A 15,626-nucleotide genomic window follows, 5' to 3' on the forward strand; every position below is an offset into this window, starting at 1 on the left:
ATAGCCCAACTCTCTAGAGCTTCAACTGATGTAGTTGAAAGAAAGCTTGAGACACACAAGAACCATCCTAATGTAACAAAGAAAACATACAAGTGGGACCCTAAAGCTTCTTTAGTAACCATGGTTGATGCTAAAAAATGGAAGCCTCGTAAGAAACGTCCCCCTCACTTCAAGAAATGTAAAGAAACATTGCGTTAGATTCCTAAACAACTATTGGAAGCCCAAGGATATTATGAAGGAAATGATCAAATCTGGGTGCCCAAATGTAAATTGTACTCTTACCTATCACCGGGCCCATGTGAGCTCAATCATGTGGCTCCAAAACAAATTGAAGATCGTGGAAAGGAAAAAATCACAGAATGCGACACACCCCTGCTCCAAAGCTAGTTTGGGTACCAAAGAAAGAACGATTTGTTCCACCTAGCTCAGGAACAGGGAAAGCAAATGAAGCTTCTTGCTCTTCATGTAGTTCCTATACAGAAATAGAAGCTTAGATACAACCTCCACCTACCATTGTACATATCCATACAAGCAAGAAAGAGTTTACACCTCCCATTGTAAGTTCACCACCTACAACGATGTTGCAAATAAAATCATGGGAGAGTACCTTACCACCCTTGCAACTCGATGAAACGCATAGAGAGGTCGAAAAATATCGGTTAAAGCCTTCACCTATAACAACTTGGAACAACTGGTTTCAAAGGGTGACGACATCATTTCAAACGGTATGATCTACCCAAGGAAGGGGGGAGTGTTTGTTGACATCCATCATTCACTTGCTTCCCTCTCAACCTTTCTCCCTGACCTCTTAATCTCCAATCTTAGGGAATGTATATATAAAGCCTTATACTCACAAAAACAAGATAAAAAAGTAAAAGAGCAAGAGCGACTAGCAACGAGAGAGCACTCTATCAGATCCTAAACATAAGTCTAAATTCACCATGTCACATCAAGCAACACACAAAAACAACTCATGTTTTAAAGACCTAACCAAATCTATTTGTATTCTCAGAGATGGCTAGTTCACCAGAGGCATGCGCTTCTATTTTTTATGAAAGGTACCCTTTTTCTTTTTCTCAAGTGTTTCACATCTACTACCCTGTACTTTCTTGCGAATGGGATTTGGTAGAGAGACTTGCGCGTGAGTGAAATTTTGAGGAGTTAGAATGGCTGATACGTCTATGGATAACTAGTGATCCCTACCCAGTAGCGAATGTTTCTCCGATGGCACATGCTTATTCTTTTGCACAGGATGAGTATCCACGCATCGCGAGGTTCTTGATTAACACGCTTGCGCAAGAGGATGATGAAGAAGAAATAATAGAGACCGAGGAAGACTATGGCCTTACGGAAAATGATTTCGTTTATCTAGATGATGAGGATAGAGGCCTAGCCTTAGGGTGGCCACCCGGTTTATATAATATCCTCTTTCCTTGATTCTAAAAGGGATGACAGATAGGTAGGTTAGGGGTTTAGATTGTGTTTTGAGTTTTTTTTCTAGGAGTTTTAATTTTTTCACACTGACATGCCTCCTAGAGGTATAGTGCTTGTTTTTTGGATGTGTTAGGTAGGACTTATATGGATCTCCATCCACATGGCTGAGGACATCTGCTTCGACGAAATGAGCAACTCCATATCTCCAGGTGTACTACTTTCCATGATTCATGTTGGTGGATATGTATAATTGCTAATAATGATTTTTCATGGTTTGTTTGAGTGCAATAGTTATGTTTGTTATCTGCCATTATAGATGTATAAATTTGTCTTTGCTTAAGTTGATGGAACTAGAGTTTAATCTTATGGATGAGCCTTGAGATTAGGAGACCGTGACTTTAGGTTAACTCATTTACTTGACCACTAGGCCTAGCTGATAAAATTATCTGAGTATTTGAGACCTTAGGAATGTTTAAGGCATAGAGAAGCTTGCTCACTTAAACAACAAAAACACTAGTGAGAATACAAAGGAAATGGAAGCCAAAAACATAAGTGCCACAAATGAAAAATCTAATGCTGGAAGAGAAATCCTGGCCTGCTTTGGTACTTCACTCACATTTATTGTCTATGGTACTAGAGCCCTAGAGGTTCCCAGTGTGGGCGCTTTTCCTTGAGAAGCAAAAAGCCCCGGACATACAAAATAAGCACACACGTCAAATGATTGTGAACCAAAGTAAAAAAGAGAAAAAGAAAAAAATGAATGACATTTAAAAGACTTCCATTGAGCTTACAGTTAACATTTCAAGCTTTTGTTTGCAGTTGTGAGAGCTAGTTGGCTAATCAAAGCTGAAAATCACAATTAGGGAATCTTGCATTTAGATAATCTTCTTAGCTTAGCTAGTACTAGAGTAGTTGTTTTAACCTTAGTCATAGCTAACTAATTGATAGACTCACCCATAAGCCCAAAACTCTTGATTAATTAATTTACTCAAAGTGCGATTTATTTGTCCTTAATGGCAGTCTAACATTTCATAAATCTTGCATTTACTCATTTCCACATGTACTTTACATTCCCCTCATGATTTATGGAAATATAATTCCGCTTGCTGAAACAGTGACTTTGCCTTGCAGATTCAAATCCAGATGCTCTACCACATGGACATAACAAGCTTCAACTCAATAGCTTCCGAGGACGGAATCTACATCAGGAAGGGGGGCATGTTAACCCTCACGGCTCCCGGACACCCTATTACCTACGACGGACGTTGTAACCTACGGCGGACATTGTATTATGTATTTGGTAGAGTCAGGTACCGGGCTTGTCGGTCCAATAGGAAAAGGGAACATTCAAGGGATTAGTTGGCTAAGCATGGGCGCCCAAGTGTGAATGGGGCGAGCTCATATAAAAGTCAACTAAACCTAAAATTCACTCATTCTCTCATTTGTGCAATAGAAGAGTGCTATTGCTCCATCTCCATCTCCATCTCCTTCTTCTTCACCTCCTTGTGTGTGTGTGTGTGTATGTGTGTGTGTGTGAGAGAGAGAGAGAGAGTGTGTGGGCGATCGAGCATTACGAAGGCACGACGGCGGTGAAGCGGTTGAGCACGGCGTAGCGGCGTCTCCTTCTTCTTCGCGGCGAGGAATCCTCCACGAAGCAAGCGTAGAGCGGTGAGTGACACACCATCGCCTTCTTTGAGCTTACTAGTTTAGGCTTGTTGTGTGCTTGGAGCCATTTGTGGCTCGCACACGGTGTATCGGCAAGTTCCTTGCATTGACACGTGCGATATACGCGCACACACATTACCTCACATCGTGAATTGTTCACCTCTCTCGAGTCTGTCCCTCATGGGATTTAAGTCACTTGTGCCAACAATGCCTCTTATCCGGTTCAGGGAGTTGGAAAGATTGTGCTTACTGCTGCAAATGGCAGTTCCTTCACACTTTTTGATGCACTTTATGTACCTGGTATCAAGAAGGATCTCTTGTCTGTATCCGCACTTGCTAGACTTGGACTTGTAGTCAAATTTGTGGATGACAGATGTACATTTCATGATCTCAGTTTTGGTGATGAAATTGTTGCACCTGGCCTTTTGTGCCGTGGGCTGTATAAGCTCACTTTGTATGACAAGTGTGGACAAAATATTGCAAATGCAGTTGCAGATTCAAGGGCTATTTCAGATGCAAAGCTTTGGCATGCACATTTTGGTCATCTGAATTTTGCCAGTTTGCTACGTTTGTAGGCATCTGATATGGTTGCTTCTTTGCCGCCTCTTGAAGCACCTGTTAAACATGTTTGTGAAGGTTGTATTTTGGGTAAAATGCAGCATTCTAAGTTTCCAAAGGATGGTTCAGTTAGGGCCACATGCAGGTTGCAGCTTGTGCATAGTGATGTTTGTGGGCCCATGCAAACTCCGTCCTTGGGCAATTACCTGTACTTCGTGACTTTCATTGATGATTACTCCAGGCATGCATGGGTATTTCCGCTTAAAGCGAAGTCCAAAGTTTTTATGTGCTTCAAAAAATTTCTGGCTATGGCTGAAAATGTATCGAAATGTATTATGGGCACCCTCCGTTCCGATCGAGGGGGGGAGTATATGTCTCATGAATTTAATGCATTTCTGGCTAGTCATGGGATAAAACACCAATGTACAGTGCCGTATACAACTCAGCAAAATGGTGTTGCTGAGAGGGAAAATAGGTCTCTTACGGGAATGGCAAGATGTATGGTCAAGAGTCAAGCTTTACCACATTCGTTTTGGCTCAAGGCTGTCATGTGTGCCACTTATGTACTCAACATGTGTTGTACGAAAGCATTGTAGTCTATGACTCCATATGAAGCATGGCATGATAGAAAGCCATCTATTGAGCACATGTGTGTTTTTGATTGTTTGGCTTATGGCTTAGTGCCACAAGTGCAGGGCAAAAAATTGGATGATAAGGCTGTCAAATGTTTTTTTTTTTTGTTATAGTGCTAAAAGGGAAGGTTACAGGTTGTATCATCTGCAAACAAAACGTATTCTGGTTTCACGGGATGTAGTGTTTGTGGAAGATTTTGTTCATCCCTTGCTGTCATGTACTAGAGACAGTAATGTAAGCTCATAGGACATTGATGAGACTTTGTTGCCTCTTTTTAGTGCTGGAAATACGAATGTAAGTTCCAATGAGGCAAACGTACAGCCTATAGGGGTTTCAAAAAATGTTATAGATCAGCCTATTACTGATGCAAATGTACATGATGTACTTGATGAGGAAAGGGCTGAAAATGAGCAGGCTAGAGGTATGCCAAAATGGCTGGTGCACACTTTGCGTGACAGTAAATTGGATGCACCTTTGTCTAGTCGTACTCATTCAGGCTCTCGCCATGCATCTTATGCATCAAATTGTTATGCTTTGGCTCTGTCCAGCTTACATGATGTTGAGGAACCTCTGTCTTTTGATGAAGCACAAAATTCAAAAAAATGGATGGCTGCCATGCAATCAGAATATGATGCACTTATAGAAAATGACACATGGACTTTATGTGATTTGCCTCCTGGCAAAAAGGCCATTGGTACGAAGTGGGTTTACAAGTTGAAATGCAAGCCAGATGGTGAGATTGATCGCCATAAGGCTCGACTTGTTGCAAAGGGTTATGCACAGCAGAAAGGCATAGATTATGAAGAGACTTTTGCTCCCACTTTTCGTATGACTACTGTGCGTTTTCTATCGGCATAAGCAGCTCATTTTGGTTGGGATGTACATCAATCAGACATTGTTACTGCTTTCTTGAATGGTGAAATATTTGCGAAAGTTTATGTAATGCAGCCTTGCGGTTTTGTCATAAAAGGACAAGAGGACAAAGTGTGCATATGTAAGAAGGCTTTGTATGGGTTGAAGCAATCTCCTCGTGCTTGGTATGAGAAAGGTGACACTCATTTGGTGAAACGAGGCTTTCGTAACAGTCCAACAGAAAGCACAGTATGTAAAGCGTGAGGGTGATGTACTTCTCATTGTGGTTCTTTATGTAGATGATTTGCTGATCACTGGACCAAATGAGAGACATATTGCTCAATTTAAGGCTGATTTGAATGCTACTTTCAAGATGAAAGATTTGGGGTTGTTGCATCATTACTTGGGTATACAGTTTAAGCAGTGTGATGGTGGTATTGCGTTGTGTCAGAAAAGTTACATAGAGACATTGCTATGTAAGTTTGGACTTGAGGATTGCAAACCTATTGTCACTCCCATGGAAACAGGTTTGAATTTGAGTCTACATGATGCTGGCGATCCTGCTGATGTCACTCTTTACCAAACTGATGTTGGCTGCCTCATTTATGTATGCAACACAATGCTAGATATTCACTTTGCAGTCGCACAGGTCAGCAGATTCATGCATAGCCCAGGGTCTAAGCATTGGCAGGCTGTCATGAGGATTTTCCGCTACCTTAGTGGCACTTTACACCTTGGCTTGTTTTATCCCAAGGGGGGATCATTGCCGCCAGACTTACATGCTTTTTGGGACTCATATTGGGCTGGTTGTTTTGACACGCGAGTGTCCACAAGTGGTTTTTGTTTTATGCTTGGCAGTTCATGTATATCATGGTTGAGCAAGAAGTAACCTACTGTGGCCACTTCGAGTTGTGAGGCTGAGTACATGGCAGTCTTCACAGCTACGATTGAGTGTGTATGGCTCAGACGCCTTATAGCTGATTTGGGTGTTGGACAAGACACTGCCAACACTATCTACACTGACAGTCAGAGCACATTGGTAGTTGCGAGGAACCCAGTTTTTCATGCTCGCACTAAGCACATTGAGGTGCATTACCACTATGTCAGGGAGAGGCTCTCAGCAGAGAGATCAGCTTGGCTTATGTGCCAACACAGGACAACCTTGCTGATCTTTTCACAAAGGCATTGTCTCGTGGGAAGCTCGAAGCTGTCCACAAAGCTTTAGGCTTACTCCCCTTTGTGGACTGATCATGTCCTTAGGGAATGACACTTCCTTTTACTCATGTGCCAGCCCTTGTTCACCACAACACTCCAGGGGGGATTTGTTACCATATACATGTGGTAGTGATGTGTATGAACACACTAGGACCGCCAGGGAATTTTTTCCCTCTTTAAGAGGTTTTTTCCCCCGTGCATTGTATATACGCCCCTCACTCTAGGGCTATCTATCTTTCCATTGCACACTAAGTAACACACTCTCTATTGTGTGCCTTGAGCTTCCTTCGTCTTCTCCAAGATGTGTGCGTTTCTCTGCAACCCTAATTCCAACAAAAGTGAAATAGGTAACCTAACAATTCTTGATCTACTAAAAGCCTATGTAACGGAAGTAGATCAAAGATCCCAATGGGAGAAGTACTTACCTTTAGTGGAGTATGCCTACAATAACACTGTACATACTTCCACGGGAAAAGCACCTTTCGAGGTAATTGAGGAAAGATCAAAAAGTCCCCTGCTACTTAAAGTACACGGGAAGATCTTCGCTACAGATGAGTATAGTCGAGACCTACAAGAATCTTTCCAAAAGATTAAGGATGCTATGTCTATCTCACAGCAAAGGCAAAAGGCTGTTGCTAATAAGCACAGAAGAGCCCAAGCCTTTAAAGAAAATGATTGGGTCTTACTTAAATTTCCCAATGCTCAGTTAAGGCACGCGACGGGCAAGAATCCTACGGGACACCAAAAGTACTATGCTAAGTTAGCAAAAAGGTATTATGGTCCCTTCCAGATTCTTAGGCCAATCAATGAGATGGCCTATCAACTCAAGTTGCCCAACCATTGGCTCATACACAATGCTTTCCATGTGAGCCTACTAAAGCCTTACAAAGGAGAGCCACCTCAAGAACCAACTATTGAAGACCCACCAGATATCGAGGACCAAGAATACGTGCTGCAGCCCAAGTCCATTCTCTAGCATGAACACAAGGTATTAAGAGGCGGTAAGACTATCCAACAATATCTTATTAAGTTTAAGAATTATCCTTTTGAAGATGCTAGATAGATGCAAGGCATACAATTAAAGGATAACCTAAACCTTGTCAATGCTTACAATGCTTCCCTAGAGTAAGCAAATGTAAAAACGTTCAAAATTAACAAAGTTATTGTCTTAGAAGACTCTCTTTTTCTTTATTGTGCACAAATGTGAAGTAGTATGCATGCTTAGATCAAGTTTGCGGAGACGACATCTCCCAAACACCAAGTAGAGCTTGTCTCTCTACTATGGAAGATTGATAGGACTAATGTGTAGACATGCTTGCAGCAACTTAGGCTCTCAAGCGCCAAATGGACTAGTCATCCATTCTGGAACGATGTCGTAGGGTAAGATAGGGATCCTCTACCCGCTAGAAAAAGGACTGATGAATAGGCTTTATCTTCTCTACCCCATAGTTGAGGAGGACTATGATTTGAAGAGAGAGGTAACGTCATAATAACTAATATCTAATTCTTCTAAATGATTTTCTCATGTTAAACTGATCATTTAATATGGGGAAGTGCCAGGGGAGAAAAATCTAGAATATTGGTTAAGCTGGCAGATCGGCCATAGGGATCCAAAGGAGAGAAAATAGGGATCCAAAGGGGGGACCATCTGCAAAAGAGCAATGTGCAATAATGGGCTTTAAAGACCCTAAGGTTCGGCCCATTAAGACTTTTGAAATGCTAAGGTTCCAAAATTCAAAGGTTGTGTCCAATGGTCAAAGCTTAGTTAAATTGGATGCTTTGCGTGTGTACAAAAGGTCTTCAATGAGTCCTACATAGGAGGGGGCGAGCCCTGGAAGTAGGGGATGAGAGAGAAACACACACACACACACACTCACAAGCTTCCTTTATACAAAGGGAATGAGGGACACATGTCAGCTCCCTAGCCCAGATGCCCACAAGGTGCACTCAAATCCTATTGGATGGCCATGGAGGTGGACCGATGAGAATTAGGCTAGAGTAAATATAGTTTAATTCATTTAAAAACACATAATAAAAGACCCAATAAGAATTAAGCTCTCTAGAAGACAAATGGACAGTCTCCCAAGCGGTCCAATGAGCATTCAGCATCCTAATGGCTTGACTGATTCCTATTGGCCAGGAGACAAAGGGGTCCAATGAGAGTTAAGTTGCATTAATTAATTACCTAAAGCTCTCACAAAAGGGGAAAGGGGGACACATGTCAGAAGGCTATCACTTAAGCTGCTTAAATCTCATTGGCTAAGCTGGGAGAGGTCCAATGGGGTGTTAGCATGAATAAAATGCAATCTAGGGGTTGACCAAGAGAGAGAGGGGGCTGAATTTGTCAAGTCATTATCACACACACACTCACACAATCTCATGTGTGGAGCAAGAAGACTCTCTCTCTCTCCTTCTCAAGCTTTATGGAAAGCTTATCACCTACTCCAAGCTTGTGAGAAGGGAGGCCTACACCAACAACTCTTGGCTTTGTGATGCAAATTGAACCAAGAGCCAAGCTTCAATGCATGCTCACCTCCTCTACCATGATAATTACTAAGCTATGCTATGCTAATATGAGTGATTATGTGACGAAATGTACATCTTTCTTGTAAGGCTACTCCTTCCTCTCAATCTACTCTCATACCCCGCTAGCTCTCGCCATCTTCAAAGGTGTGTGAGATCTTAGGTATGAGACCGTGAGGGAATTGATATTGTGTTTTATAAGTGTTGTGCTTAGTGCTTGAAGCTTCCATCTTCATTGCACTAGCTAGTATTGAAGGAACACAAAGAATTGTATTGTAAAATGTCTCTCTTGATGGGAGAAACCTATAATACAAAGCTTTTTGGAGGGGGGACCGGCTCCATGTAAATCCGGTCCTCAACTGTTGTCAATAGATTAATTTCTCTCTCTTTTGAAGTATTTTTCATGGTATCTAACTAGGTGTTATGCTTTTTGTTGCTCTCTCTACCCAAGCACTCTTGTTATGCTCATTAGGAACTTATTCTAATGAAATGCTTGGTACGACCCGGAGGGTGACTGCTAAATCACCCCATAGGCATTGAGGATCACAGTTTGATCTCTCCCAGTTAAACTTTCAAGGAAAGCATTCCGCAATCTACCACACTATAGCGGACACATTCAACTTTTCGAGTTGATTCCAATCAGTATGTACACGGTTAACTATGTTGGTTACCGTTGCCTGCTGGTTGAGCAGTTTCTACAGAGGGTCTTACCAAGGGGTTTGACTATGTAGATGTTAACCAAAGGGGTTGGATTGCGCAGGCAACACCCACGGTTTCCAATGCAAGTCGTATAAATACGCTTGAATGTTTCAAAGCCATGTCAAGGGCATGTTGGACAAGGGTATTTTGGACCGTAGCGTCCAAAATACATTCTGCTGTTACGAACCTAGTGTAGGGTTCGATTTGGCACATGTTGTCACATGGGATACAACATGGTCTAGGAACTCAAGGAGTTCAGTTTAGCCAGTGTGGAGCATGATAATGAGGGTCCCTCTCACTCTTGTTGCAGAGTGTTTGTAGTTACCTCCACACACAAGTACCAGCTCGTACTTGATGGATGTCTCTTTTCTTGATATCCTTGTTTGAGACATATTCCACACGTGGCGAATATGAGTCTCTGGGACTGACACTGGCGCCAACTATCTAACAATGTGTCGTGAAGAAGTCCCTAGGTGCTGGTCACATCCATGGATTCGACCATTTTGAGCACACAGTATCAGGAGCAATTTCAGTGGCCAGAAATTGTCGGGTACTACGTACAAACTTGTTACGATTACAAGTGCTATGAAACCACCTTAATGGAGGGTTGTTTCTACATATAGCTAAGTATGCTATGTCCATGAGAATGTCTCATGGTTGGTACCTAGAGGTGACTGGGTTGTCACATTCTGTTATGGTCCAAAGTCTCGTCATGGAATTGCGGTTCATATATGTTTGTGTTAAATGCATGCACATTAGGTGTTATGGGCCCTAGTGTTTAACACCAATTTATTCGGAGCGGCATGCAACTTCATGGACATTATTGTTTCTGCAATTTTTTGCACTGCCAGTGCAATCTCTCTTGCAGACTTCGTATGAGTTTACACCCTGCCATAGAATGCGATGGCTGAGTATGGGTGTTTGTGATTGGCTGCTTGAAACTCCAATCTGCTTTCAACCTAGTTGGTTGTCTCCATTCCATATCGAGTATATGACTGGATACTCAATGATTGAGTCATAGTTTGTCGTCAGTCGTGGGCGACTTTTTGTAAGTAGTTGGGGGAAAGCACCTCACTCTTACTGTTGCTATTCATCCCACATAGGATGGGCAGTTTACAAGCATTCTATTTAGTACTAAAGGATATGCAAAGTGCATACGTTAAATCACGCTAAAGGATATGCTAAGTGCATACGTTAGCAAAAAGTGGAACAACTGGATCGGTTACCTTTCTAGTTTGGAGTTTGCTTCACATGATGCAAGGCATGTTACAGCTAGTTTTAGTCTCTGCCTGTTATTCTCAAGTTATCAACCTTAATCATCAGTTTTGATGCGGTTGGCTAATGGCAAGAAACGATAGCAAGTCAAGGACTTGGTTGCTGCTGATGAGTATGTCAGCATAGTACTTTCATGGAAAGATGAGCCGAGGTTATATTGCACATTCAAGTGCCTCCAGAAAGTCTGAAACTTGGGTATACATTTAGACACCTCTTCGTTATGATAACTCGTTTAACATACTCAAGTGAGTTTTAAATGGAGTCTTCTCATATTGTTGGTTACGGGTCGGTTAACCAAGACGGTTGTACAGGGACAACAATGTGGAAAATCAAGATGTTATTCTTGATTCCATTGAACCTCCCAATAAACCGGGTTTCGATTCAACAAACCGTTGGATCCCTGAGGGATGCCACGGTGGAAAACATTAGTGTTCTTATGCAGATACCACCACTTGTGTTTTCGAGGACGAAAACACAAGTGTTCTTATGCAGATACCACCACTTGTGTTTTCGAGGACGAAAACTCTTCCAAAGGGGGGAGTAATGTCAGGACACAGGTCCTACGGGCAGGGCCAGAGCCCCGCCCTCCAACGGGTCGCTCTCCACAGCCCTGCTCACGTCGACATCGCCCTCCAAGGCTCACACATCTCTCCACTTTGCACTGGCCGACTCCGACATTGCAACACACCTTCTACACGAGTCTGAATTGACTGCAACACACATCTTCTACACCTATTTTGTAACGCTGTTCGTCATAGGAGTAGGATCGCATCAATTTTGTAAAGCTGTTCTAAAAAACTTGCCACAGGAGCAAGGTCACATCTCTTGAGCAATGGCCACTCGGGCCGCATCTCGAGCCAAACCCACCTTCGTCGGGGTCTTATGACACCCCCAAAGATGGACAGCTTTGCTCGCCTTCAAAATGAAGTCAAACGCCTTTGCAAAGAGAACGATGAGCTCAAACAGAGACTCATTGACATTGAGGTTCAATTCAACACAATGGAAAGTTGCAAGAAAGAGGAGATGGAACAGATGGTAGCCAAGCTCAATAAAACAAAGTCGGAAGTAGAGACCACCCTCACAAAGGAGGCCAAGATTCAAATGCATGAGGTCATCTCCCACAACCGGGTGACATCCACATTACGCGAACGACAACGACAAGAGGACATTTCCCTCAATGCTCGCATTGGCGGGGTGTTGTCGTGGAGGCATGCGTGCTGGCAAGGGCTAGGTCGCCTGCGGGCTACCACCACAAACTTGTTGATCAAGCTGGCTCTTAGCACGTGACATCTAGGCAATGATAACAATCAAAATGCGGGTCATCCGTCCCAAAAAATAGATGTGAAATGAGTTAGGGCGGCAGTGGCGACGACACACCTCTCTCTCTCTCTCTATTCAATTGGCATGTTGTTTCGTTGTTTCTTGTATCGCGCAGGGCACACTGGCCTAAGGAGTCGGAGCAAGCATCTGCTTTCCACAGGTCGTTGGGGAAGGGGCCGGAATCCCTCCCCCCATTTTTTTTTTTGAGGAAAGTAGAATTGTATTAAAAGGAAGTAAATAGATACATTAGTCCCACAGGAAAGGGGTGTGACATCCCCATGACTATAAAAGTTACATCAAATGAGACATTATGAGTCTGATATCATGATAGAACCTGTGAATAACAAAGCTCCACTAATGCCACCTAGTAGACTTCATGATGCTTGATACAGTGGGAATCTTCCGGGAGAGCATCCAATGCTTTGTTGCATAACTTCAGGGAGGATTGTTTAAGGTCAAGCATAAGAAGCCTGCTAGGATATGCTGAGGAGTTCCTGAATATAGAGGCATTTCTTTGATTCCATATAAACCACAACTTAAGGCCCCTCCAAATGTTCCAAAGTGGAATATCTAGACCCTTGCAGTTGCCCAATAAGAGATCTTTGTAATCCAATGCTTGGAGGTCGAGCTAGCTTGTAATTGCTTTTATTGTCCTGATAACTTCTGAATTATTCCTACAGTTGAACCATAGATGTGCACAATCTTCAATAGTTATAGAGCATTTGGTGCCCATTTCATCACTTACTCCTGCTTTGAGGGCTTTGTCCCCACTCTAGATACCTTGATGCATAATGAGCCACAATAGGGTGGAGTGCTCATTTTCCAAAGGAAAGGCCCATAAACATTTGAATCTGTAAGTCCACTGATTACAGCTCCAAGTCACTCTCCACAGCTTGTTTAACCTTTTCTTTATTTCTTTCTCCATACCCTCTTTGAGGTAAAAATGTTTAAAAGCTTTATCAACAATACTTTGCAATTTACTGATTGGGATTCTAACTAGATCCAAAACCTGTTTTAATTTTGCCTAACACCATTTAGCAAGAGAAAGAGGAATTGAGAATTCTTCGTGTAGCTGCACTTCAGATTTAACTTGTCCTTGAGCCAGTACATCAGCCCAAATTCTCATTCCAGCTTTGTGACATTTGTGAGATCTCCCGCAGAGAGTAGAATATTTACCTGCAAAGAACCCAAACCACACAGAATCTTGCAAAAAATCAAGATGGTTAGAGTAGAATTTTTGGGAGGGGTTCCAGTTGGTCTTGACGGTTTCCTAGACCTTCCACATTTTGCTAGTACCTCTGTCCAGGGCATCTTGCACTAGCCATCCAAGTGCATCAGAACGTATGGCATACAACATAGGAGCAATGGGGCAGCCCTGTCTTATGGATCTTTTCATAGGAAATATGTCAGAAAGTTCCCCATTAATGGCTACCCTAGCACATGCATTACCAAAAAGATTTGATGAAATATTTGCCAAATCCAATGTCATATAGAGTTTGAAAAATGAAGTCCCATTCAATCGTGTCATAAGCTTTGTCAAAGTCTATTTTGAAAAAGATAAACTTTGGATCACTCTCCTGAACAAATTCAATGGCTTCCCATAGAGCAATGATAGCATCGAGTATAAATCTGCCCTTTATGAAACCTTTCTGTTCTAGCAAATTAATATGGTGCATGGAAGGACTCAATCTTCTAGCCCTCCCCCCATTATGAAACCTTTCTCTTCTAGCAAAGTAATCTGGTGCATGAAAGGACTTAGTCTTCTAGGACCCCCCCCCCCCCCCCCCCCCCCCCCATTATTGATAGTATAGATATAGATAGATAGGACGCATCCGCATGGCCAGAGTTGCACCCCCGCCTGAGATATAGTGAATGCTGCCCTGGATACTCAACTCCGCCAAAATTGGCAGAGTTGAGCAATGGTCTCTTCTACCCCTGCCCTCTTCAAACAAGCCGACCTTCTTCTGGCGGCGTTTACAATGCCATTACAAAACTGTTGACGCATGATAGGGGTAGAACCCCCACTCGTGCAAATCCACCCATTGTATAGATTAGTACGGCCGGCTGCCTTCGGCGGCCTCTCTCTCTCTCCCCCCTCTCTCCCTCTTTATCGCGTGCAGAGGGGCTTTTTTTAGTTTTGGACTTTAGCCTTCAAGTCGCAGATTGCGACACGTGTAAAGGGCTCCCCTTGCGACACGTGTAAAGGGCTCCCCCTTCCGCCATATTATGTTAGTAGACTCGTGCAAATCCACCCATTGTATAGATTAGTACGGCCGGCCGCCTCTCTCTCTCCCCCCTCTCTCCCTCTTTATCGCGTGCAAAGGGGCTTTTTTTAGTTTTGGACTTTAGCCTTCAAATTGTAGATTGCGACACGTGTAAAGGGCTCCCTCTTCCGCCATATTATGTTAGTAGATAGTAGAAATAGGACGTACACATTTTGTAAAAGAAAAGAGACGAGAATCTTTTCAGGTTCTCTGTCTCTCTATTTCAATGGAAAAAAGAGAACTGCCCGTTGAACTGGCAACTGTGTGCGTATGTGTGGCCGCTGCGAGGTGCATGATGCTGACATGGGTAAGAGAATTCATGATGAGATTGATCGTTAGTGGATGTTAGGGAAGAATCTCTCTCTCTCGTTTCTCTCTCTCTCTCTCCAGGGCAAACCTTGAGGCACACAAAGATACCTAGTTTGTCAAGCACAACAGGTCTCTCTCTCTCTCTCTCTCACACACACACACACACGCACATACACATACACATACACATGGTCTCTTTCTCCCTTTCTCTCTGTGTAGCAGCGTGTGACTCCTACGTGCATGTCTGCCTCTTGAGCGAGATTCTTGGGTAGTTGAAACAAAGGTGCCATGGAGAGAAATCTAAAGAGAGCTACGGAATGAAGTAACAGAGGTTGTGTGAGAGAGAGAGAGAGAGAGAGAGAGAGAGAGAGAGAGAGAGAGAGAGAGAGAGAGTTTGCCGTCTAGATCTGTGCTATAGCAATTCAAAGTTGTCGTAGCCTAGGTAGCGGCTTTTGAGCACGCACATGCAGGCTACCAAGGAGGATGAGGGGCGGCGGGGGCAGGCGCAAGAGGGAGAGTGAGGGTTCAAGGAAGGGGGGAGGTTCGGGCAGGGAATCTTGGAGACTAATGGGTTTTCGTTATTTTAGAGCCAGTAGGACATACACATAGAGATGGGGAGCAATTGACTATGGCCAGGCACATATGATATGTGAAGCTTCTGCTTCAGTTTTAACCTTGTTTAATTTTGCAGAATGGAGTGGAGCATGCGTCTTTAGGCACCCAATAATAATTTGGGAATACGTCCAGTCGCCCACGAGTTCCTACTTACATTACTGAGGGATAGCGGCGAGATAACGGCGTGCCGTTAGCCGGACGTTAAGTCAAGGCGCCCTCAATTAGCTTGCTGCTTCGTTGTCGTCTTTTCATATTTTCTCTCTC

The sequence above is a fragment of the Adiantum capillus-veneris genome, chromosome 14, assembly GCF_014529385.1.
Source record: "Adiantum capillus-veneris isolate H3 chromosome 14, ASM1452938v2, whole genome shotgun sequence".
Taxonomy (NCBI): Eukaryota; Viridiplantae; Streptophyta; class Polypodiopsida; order Polypodiales; family Pteridaceae; genus Adiantum; species Adiantum capillus-veneris.